Below are 12,756 nucleotides of genomic sequence, written 5' to 3' on the forward strand. Positions count from 1 at the left end.
CTCTAAATCTCCCTTTTGCTTTATTCTAAAATTAGTGTTACGCAATAGATCTAACGTCATGATACTTAGGGGTGAAAGTTCGGTATTCGGTTTGATTTGGAATTTCGGATTTTTGAAACCGAATCCAAACCGAATTTGGATTCAATCCAATCCAATCCAAACCGAAATAATTCGGTTTTGAAAAATGAATTCAATCCAAACCGAATTTTTTTGGGCTGTCATTTTGGGCCTTAAATTTGGGCTTTTATTTGGGCCTATTGTTTTAGTCATTTTAAAGGCCTAAATTTTGTACGTTTCCTGAACAAATTTTTAAAAAAAACTAAAGTCTTTAAGACTAATATTGTCACATTAAGTAATAGCATAATTATTAAAAAAAAAAAACATTCCAGCCATTAGAAAAAATTACAGACATAATAGAAATCTTAAAAATGAAATAACAGTCCCAACAGCAAACTTAATTCAATTGGCAGCAGCTTAATGAAACAATGGCAGTAGCTTAATTGGCTGGCAGCTTCAACTCTTCAACCGTTCAATCAAGCTCAACCAAGTCTTGGTTATTTTGACCACCACCAATTGTGTCAAATTTCTCAACTAACAACAGAAACAAAAAAAACAAGTTACATAATATATATGAAATTGAAAAAAAAAATATCATATAATAATTGTTGTAATTAAAACATATCAAACAGAGGCTATGGGTGAACATCAATTATCACCAAAACAATCAATCTATCACCAATTCGAACATCAAATATCACCAAACGATCAATCTATCACCAATTCGAAGTTTCGAACAAAATAAAGGAAATCTAGGGACAATTGGACAAAGGAAAATTCACCAATTCGAACTATAAAACATCAAATTCACCAATTCACAAAGGAATATTACCATTTCGAACATAACAAAACATCAAATTCGCAAAATCGAAGAGAAAGGAAAAGAGAAGTGAAATCTGAAAAGAGAAGGTATTCTTACCTTTGACTGAATCAAAACGTGGTGGTGACTGGTGAGCGTTGAGCGGCGGTGAGATACCGAAGTACCGGACTGGTGGTGGACGGACGGAGTGAGGTGGTGAGGGAGAGAAGAGGGAAAATCTAGGGTTTTGGTGAGGGAAAGTGAAACTGTGAAAGGGAAATGGGAAAGAGGGGACGAAAAGATCTAGGGTTTTGGATATATATATGTCATAAAATGGGCTAGTTCGGTGTTCGGTTTTCGGTTTTTCGAATTCCAAAACCGAATCCACACCGAAATATTTCGGTTTCTTTTTTTCAAACCGATCCAATCCGAAAACCGAAAAAAACCGAACCAAATTGCTTATTCGGTTTGGATTGGTTCGATTTTCGGTTTTTATCCAAATTACTTTCACCCCTAATGATACTCATGAACGTGACATAAGGAAAACGATTTTATTTATTTATCATTATTATTTTTTTGAAAGATATTTATCATTATTATTATTATTGAGAATAACATTTTTTTTAAATAGAAAGGATTTTTTGTGAAAAACTACCTTTTATATACAACTTTTTGTGAAAAAACTACCTTTTAAAAAAATTGTTGTAAATGACTACCTGTTTTTAAAAAATGTTGTAAAGGACTACCACTTGTCGGAATATGGCCGTTGACTCTCTTTTCCGGCGTTGACCACCCCATGTGGCGGCCTTTTCTCGTTTTCGACCACCCTCACCCCTTCTCCTCCTCCATTTTCTAGTTTTCGAGCACCCTTACCCCCCTCGCCGTCACCTTCCCTCCCTTGTCCAATTTCCGACCACCCCTACACACTTCTGACTGTCGCGCTTGCTGCCCCTCCGCCTCCCCTTTCCAATTTCCGACCATCCCCCACCCCCTGTAGCGCTCCTTTCCCCTAGCCCTCCTTAACCCTTCTTGCAGCCCTAGCCTCAAAGAAATTATCAATTTCCGGCCACTCCCCTCCCTACCCCTTCCATTGAATCCGGTAGCCCTTTCCTTACCAATCCCCTTCAATTTACTGCTCATCATTCCCCCGAACACCTCAAAACCCTTCCCCTTTCCCTCGATTCTTGATTTCCGACCAACCCCTCAAATCAATTTTCAGTCAAATTTCATCTCACCCACGCATCAAATACCCTCGAAATCCCCCACCCTCCTTCGACCCCCTCAAAAACCAAATCGCCCTTCCTTTTCTTTCCTCATTTGAGGAGTTATGATGTTGTTGTTTGAGGGTCACGGAATTGCAGAGCGATTGAGGGCTTGTGTTGGATTCGACGAGGTAGAGGCGGTTTCAAGTGGGGTGGGGTTGGTTTTGGGATGCGTGGGGCGGTTGTAAGGGAGTTTTGAGGTGGGTTGAGGTGTTGTGGTGGTGGGGCGGTGGTGAAGATGGCGGCAATGCTGTGGTGCATGCATTTACAACATTTTTAAAGGTCATGTGACCGACACGTGGGTGGTCAACGCCGGAAAAGGGAGTCAACAGCCATATTCCGGCAAGTGGTAGTCCTTTACCACATTTTTTAAAAAACAGGTTGTCATTTACAACAATTTTTTTTAAAGGTAGTTTTTCACAAAAAGTTGTATATAAAAAGTAGTTTTTCACAAAAAAAAATCCAAATAAAACAAAGGACAATGTTATTTCAGAGAATGTAACTGGACGGAAAAACCAATGATTGTGAAATTTTCAAATCTGGTCTATGTGGTGAAAATGAAGCTTCTTGGACGGATGTGTAAGGACATAAGGTCATATCACTTTTCTGGAGCATACATTATTATCATAGTGGATTGACGAATGTTTTTTAAATATAGGCAATTACATCTTTTATTTAAAGTTTTATCTTGTATTCTTCAAAAAAGAAAGTTTTATCTGTATAGTAGGCAAGGGAATTTTTTTTCTTATAAAGATGTTGTATAAATGTATACAAGATTTTGTAAATAAAAAAAAAAGTGAAATAGATATATTCATTATACGAAGTATTTATAATCAAATTCAAAAGATATTCTTTGAAGTATAAATGAAATCACATACAGAGTATCAATATTATAATTGAATATGTGATTATTTATTATGGAGTATAATTTTTTACATTTGTCATTTTTTATTTACTTCATATTATGTTTGTATTTTAATGGGTGTGCTTAAGATAGTTGTGGTTCATGTCTCTAGACAAAATTATGAGTGTTGGGATTAATTAGCTAGGTTTGGTTCATGATCTACATAACTTCTTGTGTTGAAATTTTCAAACGGTCAGCACATATGTGCATATTCCAAGCTCATATGCCACATGCCGAATCGTCGTGCTTGTGCTTATGTGCCTAAGCTAAATTTCACATATTACCGTGTTTGTCGTGTCATGATTGCCCAAATAAAGGTGGTCCACAACTAGGCATGCACAATAATGTGTGGCGTCTAAACCATACGATGCTCGTGTTGTGCTATTTTTAGGCTAACCCGGCCCAATGCCAAATTTAGATGCGTTAGGTCATTGATATAGTGTAATGAAAAAGCGATGCTGTATTATAAGGATTTCTATAGCAAGCAAATGTTGTGAATCCTCCCTTACAATTTTTTTTTTTTTTTTTTTTTTTTGTGGATTACTGGCCCACATATTCTTGTAGATATGAAAATGACTTCTTGACTTATTTCCTCTATTTTAGAAGGCAAAAGCTAATGAGCGTCCCCGGGGTGTTAGATAAGAGAATTAAAGTGCAAATATTAGAGTAAAATTAACATTAATTACACCGAACGACGCGTGATTTTCATGAATTTCTAACTTAATACCATTTCAATCAATATAATTTATCCTTATCTAACGCCCCGGGGCGCTCGTTAACATGATCGTTTAGATAAACTGCAATGGGTGAATTAATGAAATATATACATTGACAATGATTTTAGTTTTTAACTATATGTGCATATGTGACGTTTTAAAAATAATTTCAAATTTGTATTTTCAGCATATATTACATACATTTTTATTGATTTTTAATCATAAAAATTAAAGTAAAAACAATATATAGATTTGAGTTCAAAATTGCCGTTGCAATTTAAATAGTTGCATTATTTAACCTAAAACAGAGGGTGTATGACCTTGTGATTATGTATGAAATTAGTTTTAATTTGATCAAGTACTAATTTATTGTCAATTAAATAAGGCCTAAACCTTACCATTTATTTTTTAAATTTGAATCAAGAATCTAGGTGAGATATTTTTTTCTATAAAGAATATAGGTGATAATTAAGAACTTCAATTCATTTTACTCACCATTTATTTATGTGATTCGTGCACCTGAGTGTACCATGCGCACGACATACACCCAGATTACGCAGAAAAAATATGGCTTATAACTATAAAGAACATTATGAATTTATAAAAGAACACAACATTATAATTAAAGGACACGATTTATTTCTATGAAAAAGTTTGTGAAAAGTTAAAAGATAATTAATAATTAATTTTTACCACACATTTAATATCAAATCATTCTAAAATATTTAGTTTTTCAGAATTTCATAGTCTAAAATTATTTTTGAGTAAAAGTAATTCAAGGTTTCCTTTTCAAATTTCAAATATTCAATATTCAAAATTTCATTTTTAAGTTTTTAGTTTTCAAATTATTTTATTTCAATCATTTTCTTTTAACAAAATTCTCAAAAAGTCGATCATCTTTTTTCGGCATATTTTTTATTTTTATATTATTCATCTTAATGATAAAGGAATATTTTTGTAATATAAAAAATATATTTTGTATTATTGATATGTAAACAACAAGTTTAATCTATTGTAAATAACTTATAGAATATTGTTTGTGATAATGTAAAGAACATATAGTAGTACGTAGTAGTTTTGTTTTTTTTTAAAAAAATAACATATAGTTCAGGCTCAAAGAACATATTAATCAGACTTAAAGAACATATTCCATCCAATTTAAAAATAAGTATGTACTCAAGAAATGAAGAAATGATAAAAGAACATTCATCATAATATGAAGAACATCATCTTCAACCTCAGATTATAACAGAAAGAAAGAAAAAAAATTAATTGAAAAATGCCTTTTCTCCCAACAATAAATTAGTCAATTACATTTTTTTGATTAAAATTAAAGATTCAATAGAACGACAAAATCAACCCTATAAGCTGTAATGACATTGAATTACTTTGAAATTCAAAAATCTACTATGGTTTTATATCTCTATATCAACTCAACTTCTCTCTCTTAACATTAAAAAAATGATATTCTGCTTAGTGTTTACCAAAATTAATGTGGAATGCAAATAATAAATCTCTTTCCATAAATTAAAGAGTATAAATACCAAATCAATCCCTTAAACTAAGAAGGGAATCATTTTGGAATTTTTTGCTCGTGTACCTTAAATTTGTACACAGTACAATATTCTTTTCATTATTACTCGTCTTTTGACCGAAGGTACACCTGAGTTATGATGAAATTTTCAAAGATTGATTAGATGACTAGATTTTCGATCTTAATTGGTTTACTCATTAAGCAATGAGTTCATGTGTTTCTCAAGGCTTGGCAGACGATGGTTGTCATCATATTTGTACATAATTGAATCATCCTTGCTAAATTAAGCAGAGCATTTTTTATATCTATTGAAAATGGAGACTGAGATAGGCACTCTTCATTGAGGTACTTCCATGCTTTCCGAAATCATCCCTAGAACTTGTTCGCGTGCACTTTCATCTGAGCTCTCTTGGTACTCATTCATGTAACACGCTACAAATGATCCATCGTAACCATCTTGATCCTCATCCTACAAATTAAAGTAACATATTTAAGTAAACTAGGTTCGAAACACAAAATTAATCTTGTATGAGACAGTTTCATAAATAAAGTACTACAAAACTAAAGCAATACATGACATACCTTGGCACTCCCTAGGTCATCCCATAGACGAAGAAGTGTACCCGTCATAGTAGCAATTCTAGGATGGTTAATCCAAATATTTGTGTTTTTAACATTTTTTTGCTTCACCCAAGATTGAGAAGAGGTTGCAAAAACAACATAAACACCGGAACTAACCACTCCATTCTTCAAATACTCCTTAGTTGTTGGCAAATGCTCGGAAGCAAACCATCTTGCTTCTACTAAGAAAGCATTGCATAACTCTGCCCACTACATGTATATCAACAAAATACAACATATTATCTCCTATATAACAATAATGCACGTAGGATTTCGAAAGGAGGTACGATTTATAATGAATATGCCATTAAAAAATTGAAAGATTAGTAAGAGGGTTCATGGACATACTGCGTTTTGTAAAAACTCTTTAGGGTTCCATCCATGTTTAATGTAGATTTTGTGGCTCATCTCCGTTGTAGTCTCAAAAAGGCATTAAGGCAAATTTTCATGTAGTCCGGTAAACCTATGATGTTAGCATATTCCCATCTATTGACAGCTTCGTGAAGCGAATGACCTCCTCGAGTTTTCCATACACATCAAAAATGTCATCAATGAATAAACAAAAGATATCGATTTTGTGAGTTCTGTTCTTAGATCCGCCTTATCTGGCCAGGGAGGGCGACCCAGGACCACATATGCCATTTTACTGGTTGGTTTCTTGCATGCTCCAACTCCTCAGCCATGCCAAGTTCGTTCCACCACCTAAGTAAAATGAACATATAAATCCAGTCATAAATCATTATTGGTAGATGATGAATAATTATTTATGTAGGGAAATTTTTTGAAATTATGTTTCGTACCTAGAAACTTGATTAATTTCATTTTTAAGGTGGTTTGAGACATGTTGACATCAATTTTAGCAAGTTCTTGTATATCTTTTTATCCACTGATCATTCGTGCCATAACAATCATCATGTAGAGAATTTAGCAAGTTTCAAAATTGTGTATTTGGTTCTTTGCAGTAAGTCTAGGAAGGCTTTTTATGAAATGGATTGTTAAGCGTGTTTCTTATTATCGCGGTCTCATCAGATTTTTTGACATGCTCTAAAGATGTATTTAGGAGATTCCAAGTAAATTCACTAGCTTCATCAAAGTATTGATCCCCTGAGATGCCTAGCTCCGATGCCTCGAAAAGACTCATTAGCCCTTTTGTGTCTTTCTCAAGCTCTTGTTTGAATCTCCCATTGTTGTCTATGAACTTTTCGAAGATATCTATACGAGTAAATGGACACCAAAATTTTACATATTAGTAGTGTCATATTAAAATTTCTAAATCAAGAGATAATAACAACAATATATATGATAATAATTTATTACAAGAAATCGGTTGTACTACGTATAATTGTTTTATTATGCTCTCTAATCCATAATTTACTAATCTATCATTATTAAGTACATTCATAACGTAACCCATCATTGCCCTAACCACTAAATCTAGTGGCGGTTTTAGGAATTTGTTCCTATGTGTTCGGAATTTCGAATCTCATACAATATCACAATGCAAAAATAAAATTTTAAATTGACAATTCGGGTGTGCAATAAACGTTGATTTTGAGGTGTTAGGTATCATTTTGAGGGGACTCATTAAATAGAATTGGATTTGGGGAGGAATAAGTGTATGATTTTATGATTTTGACGTACAATCTTTCCAAAAATATTCTAAACCTTTCATCTCCAAACAAAAAAAAAAAACATAAAATATATCTATATTAACATGTATAATAAGTTAATAACCAAAAAAAAGGAAAAAGGAAAAAGGTATATGTATATGTATATGCTATTTAGAAAATTACGAGACTTGTAATCCTATAATTAATCAATACAGTACATAGTAGGGTTGTTAATCGATTTCAAGACCGGATCAGACCGAAGATCGAAAAATTGAACTTGAAGAACCGAAGACCGGACCGATTAAGCTAGGACCGAATCGAAAAAAAATTGATCCAAAAACTTGGGCCGGACCAATTTGGACTGATTTTAGAATTTGTATAAAAAAATTACCTAAATTGTAAATAATTTATAGAAAATTCGAAAAAATTAAATGAAAAACAATATTTTTACGTATTTTATTTTGCATTTGTATGTTTTAGTACAAATAAGATCATACGACTAAAGTTTTCCAAGGTTGTTCAAGGATAATGTTAATCATTATTAAAGGTTTATGTATGTAAAATTTTAAGCAAAAAATTGATCCGGTCCAAGATTGGTTGTTATAGGGATTGGACCAGACCGGACCGGAAAATAAATTTTCCGACCCAAAAACGAACTACTTAATATGATCCGGTTCGGTGGTACGTGGTCAGTCCAGATCGCTCTAGTTCATTTTTCGATCCGGACCAATTTTTAAACACCCCTATTATATTATAGAGTACCTATTATACGTTACATTATTTTATTTTATTTTTTGCCTTTTTAATGTACATTTAAATTTTTTATGGTTGATAAAATTTGTCAATAATAAAATAAAATGTAAAATCATCAAATTAACGTTGCAACACAAATTAAATAAGATTAAGATACCTGTCAAAAAAAAAAAAAAAAAAAAAAATTAAGATAGCATGAAATGTAAGGCAATCAACCTGCTTGTAAATTGTATCCTCCTTGTCTTAGTAGCCGAAAGCGAAGAGCAACACCATGAAGGTCATCACCACCACCTTCACTATCGGTTTCGCTACATTTTCGCAGTATACGATCAATATCATCTCCAAAGTAACATTCGAGTCCTAACCTCTGGATAGCATCAATCATAACCAACTCTTCTACGTGATCAACTTTGCCTTCACTCGATTTGTTTGCCATTGTAACCTTTATCTTCTTGACCAATTGCTGAAATTGATACTCTTGCTGTAAATAATGGAAATAAATAAATAAAACAGTTACAAAACTTGTATATAATAATATAATAAACTATACAAGCTTAATAAACTACGAGTACAACCATAGTTTTTCAAAGATGAGATAATCAACCCCATTTGTAATTTGTATTGCCCGTTTATTCGACCAAAAAATAAAAATGCAATAATAATAAAGATTAAATAAGATTAGATGACTCAACTGGGAAGGAAATAATATGGGACTGCTCTAAAAAGCTCTGGTTTACAAGGGCAGAATTTCCCTTAATTGATGTAATTTCTTGTATTTGGGTCGTCATTATGAAATTAATTTGGGATTTTTAAGAAAAATAGAAGTTTTTTATTTAATTAAAGGGGAATCATATACAGTATATAATTTTATTTTTTTTTCTTCTTGATTGTAAAATACGAAGAGAAGAGAGCCTTATTTATAGAAGTGAAGCGGATATCATCACAATCGTAGTGTTTTACTAGTCAACTGTTAAATTATTATTTATCACATGTAAAATGAAAAAGCTCATGAAGTACGGAATAAGTAGTAAAATTAAATTCGAATAATGAAATGACTATTTTTCGGGTCAATAATACTACGAGTAATACTTTTACAATGACTTGAGTTGAAAAATGACCTTCAGTCCTTCATTATTGATCCGCTTTAGTCTGAAGCCTTGACAACTTAAGGTCCCAGTTTTTTGTTTTTACAAAAGATAGCAGCTTTAATTTAAAATGTTATTTTATACTCGGTCTAATAAATGTATACGCATGCGTCCATATCTACCGGGTCTGTAGGGTCTTGGGGCTAAAATCAGTATGGACTATCGAGTACTCCCTCCGTATTTTTTTTTATTTTTTTTTATATCAGTTTGATAGGTATGGTTGTTGGGATTTAACTTTGATCATTAATATTTTTAATTGTCTATTAGTAAAAATTATAACAATATTATATTAAGAAATTAGATATTATAACTAATTTAATGATATATTATATAATAACATTTAATTATTTTTTAGAGGTGAAAAAATTAAGTCAACCATGTTATGTGAATAGTGCAAAAATTAGAGTGATGTATTAAAAAAAAACGGAGGGAGCATTAAATTTATGTCATTTGTACACCTGAGTGTACCATGGATAAAAAGTGGAAAGAACATCACTTATTATTGCAAAGAACATCACAAATATATAAAGGGACACAAAATTAGTAAATAATTAAAATGGAAAATTAATATTAACATTTAACAATAATTCAAAAATCATTAAATTTCAATCGTTCATTTTTTAAAAATTATTTTTATCATTTTTCAAACGACAACCATAGGATCATTCTTTATTGAGTAGTTAGTGTTTGTTAATTTCTCATAATTTGTAATTATTAATAGTATAATTTTTTTTAGTGTAGACAATAATGAAAATGCATTTAATTTATTTTATTAGTGTATGTATGTATACAATTTAGTACAACATGTGACTAATTGAGCACCAATTTTGAAGAATATTTAGGGTAGTTTATTATGTTACAAGGTGTAGAGTAGGAGTACATAGGTAATTATACATGAAATTAAAAAAATAGAAATAAACACTTAGGAAAATAATGACATAATAAAAGGAACGAAGGAAGTATTATTTACTGCGGAGTACGGAGTATCTAGTTTGTACATTTTTTATGAGTATTGTTTGCTCAGTTACTACAGTTAATGTTCATTTGGATGATCTCAACAGGATAAAAAAAATAATATGTCCTCTATTTCTATTTGTTAGGCCTGTTCTCTCCACCTTAAAAAAAAATAATATTAAGTAAAAATAATTTCAGTTCAGTAAAAAATAAGTTCAGTTCAGTAAAATTAATTTCAGTTCACTAAAAATAGTTTTAGTTCAGTAAAAATAAGTTTAGCTCAGTAAAATTCAGTTTTCTTAAAGAAGAATTATAATAGAAAAATCAGTAAAATAATTTCAGTTCAGTAAAAATAATTTTATTTCAGTAAAATTAAGTTCAGTTCAGTTCAGTAAAAATAAGTTCAGTTCAGTAAAAATAATTTCAGTTAAGGAAAATTAAGGTGAATCAAACAGGGTCTTAGTCCCATATTCTATTTTAGGTGTTTTTTAAAAAGATTATATATATTCCAGTTTTAACTTAATTTTTTTGGTCCTATTTTACTCATATTAAATACTACCTCCGATTTTTTATTTTTTATTTTTAGTTGCAACTTTGGGGGTATTATTTGAGAGATATAAAATATTCCAAATTTGCAACTAAAAAAAAATAAAAAAATAGAGGTAGTATATTAAAAGCTTGTAAAAATGGAAGGTACATTGGTTAATAAAATGTCAAAAACTCTTCTAATTGGTTAAATAAATTGATTAAGGATTGATAACATGACTTTAAGTAAGGGAATTCCTGACTTGAATTATGCAATTATGGTACAAAAAAATTCAAAAAATTTAAATAAGGCAAAACTAATTAACTGTGAGTTGTTTTTTGTACTTTAATGTTATTCCAAACTTATTTTAAGTGATTAATTTCATATGGACTATCATATGGTAACAGAGGGAGTAATTAATAAGGCTCTGTTTACTTCACCTTAAAATAATAATATTCACTAAATTAATTTCAGTTTAGTAAAAATAATATCAGTTTAGCAAAAATAATTTCAGTTTAGTAAAAATCAATAAACTTAAAGAAACAATAAAAATAGAAAATCAGTAAATAATTTCAATTTAGCAAAAATAATTTCAATTCAACAAAAAATAAAGTAAAGTGAATGGAACCTAACGGTATAAAAAACCAAAAAATTTGGAATTTATTAAGTACTCTATATCAGCTTTACTTTTTATTTGAGTTAATCCCCTAGCATCACATCATATTAAATTCGAAAGACAATGCCACAAGATCACGGTTTCAAACTCCATCAACCATCTCTTCAATTGAGTAATTAGTGATGGGTTATGATACGAGTAATAGTCAAAGCTTCACCCTTTACCGAAAGTGTATAGTGCATGGTTTTTTTTCCTTAACTGTTTTTGAACCTTTATAGCTCAAAAAAAGGAAAGAAATCTGAGTGCTTACCATGGGCCTCACTAGATCTTGAGAGGCTATTTGGGTGATTTACACTGTCTACTTTGCTTATTACTCCATTCATTTTTAAAATATTTGCTTCATTTTTAATTTTTGCACTATTCATTTATTCTACTTTGACTAATGTTTGTGATTTATACATAAGAAAAAAATATAGTCGTGTGAATACTTATTGGAATCATCTCAATGAATAAATTATTAATTTTTAATTGTTAGAAGTTATACTTAATGATAATTAAAGATATTAGTGATCAAATATTAGCATCGGCATTCGTGTCCAAGAGAAATGGAGCAAGTATTTAAAAATGGAGGTGGTAGCTTTTAAATTGTCAATTTAATCAATATCTACTGGAGTACTTATTATATAATCTTATGTGATTGACTAATGGACACATCTATAATTATGGACGGAGGGAGTATTTATTAGTCCAAGGCTATCACGAACCTTTATGTGATTGACTAATGGACATATCTGTGTTCAACACTTATTATATAATCTTGTGTCTTGTGAATTGTGATACATTCCATACAATTACTTGAATCTCTGACATCACTTAATTTTTCAAAAAAATGGTGTGACATCACTTTTTTAAAATTAGTGCAAAATGGTACTACATTACGTATAAAATTTAAACGGTGAGTTTTAGTTTAAGAGACCAAAGATCAATCATTTATGCTAGCTTTTTATTATTACGGAGTATTATTTTTAATGTAAAAGATAGTATTCCTTCCTTTTTTTTTTTCTTAACAATTACTCCATATATTCATATCTTTGTTTGAATAATTGCAATTGTTGATTTGCATTTTATTATGACAAGCGCATTCAATTATTTAATGTTTGAATTCTTCAATAATTCTAAACACTAATTCTAAACACATAAGCCAAGAAATGGTAATATGACGTTGGTATTTTTTACTAAGTAATCCGTATTTTAAAAAA

The 12,756-nt window shown here is 30.7% G+C and overlaps 1 pseudogene; it reads right to left on the reverse strand.

The window, feature by feature from the left end:
* Nucleotides 1–5,453: 5,453 nt before the first annotated feature.
* Nucleotides 5,454–9,213, reverse strand: LOC110715161 (annotated as a pseudogene).
* Between the last annotated feature and the right edge of the window lie 3,543 nt (nucleotides 9,214–12,756).

Source organism: Chenopodium quinoa, unplaced genomic scaffold, assembly GCF_001683475.1.
Source record: "Chenopodium quinoa cultivar QQ74 unplaced genomic scaffold, ASM168347v1, whole genome shotgun sequence".
Taxonomy (NCBI): Eukaryota; Viridiplantae; Streptophyta; class Magnoliopsida; order Caryophyllales; family Amaranthaceae; genus Chenopodium; species Chenopodium quinoa.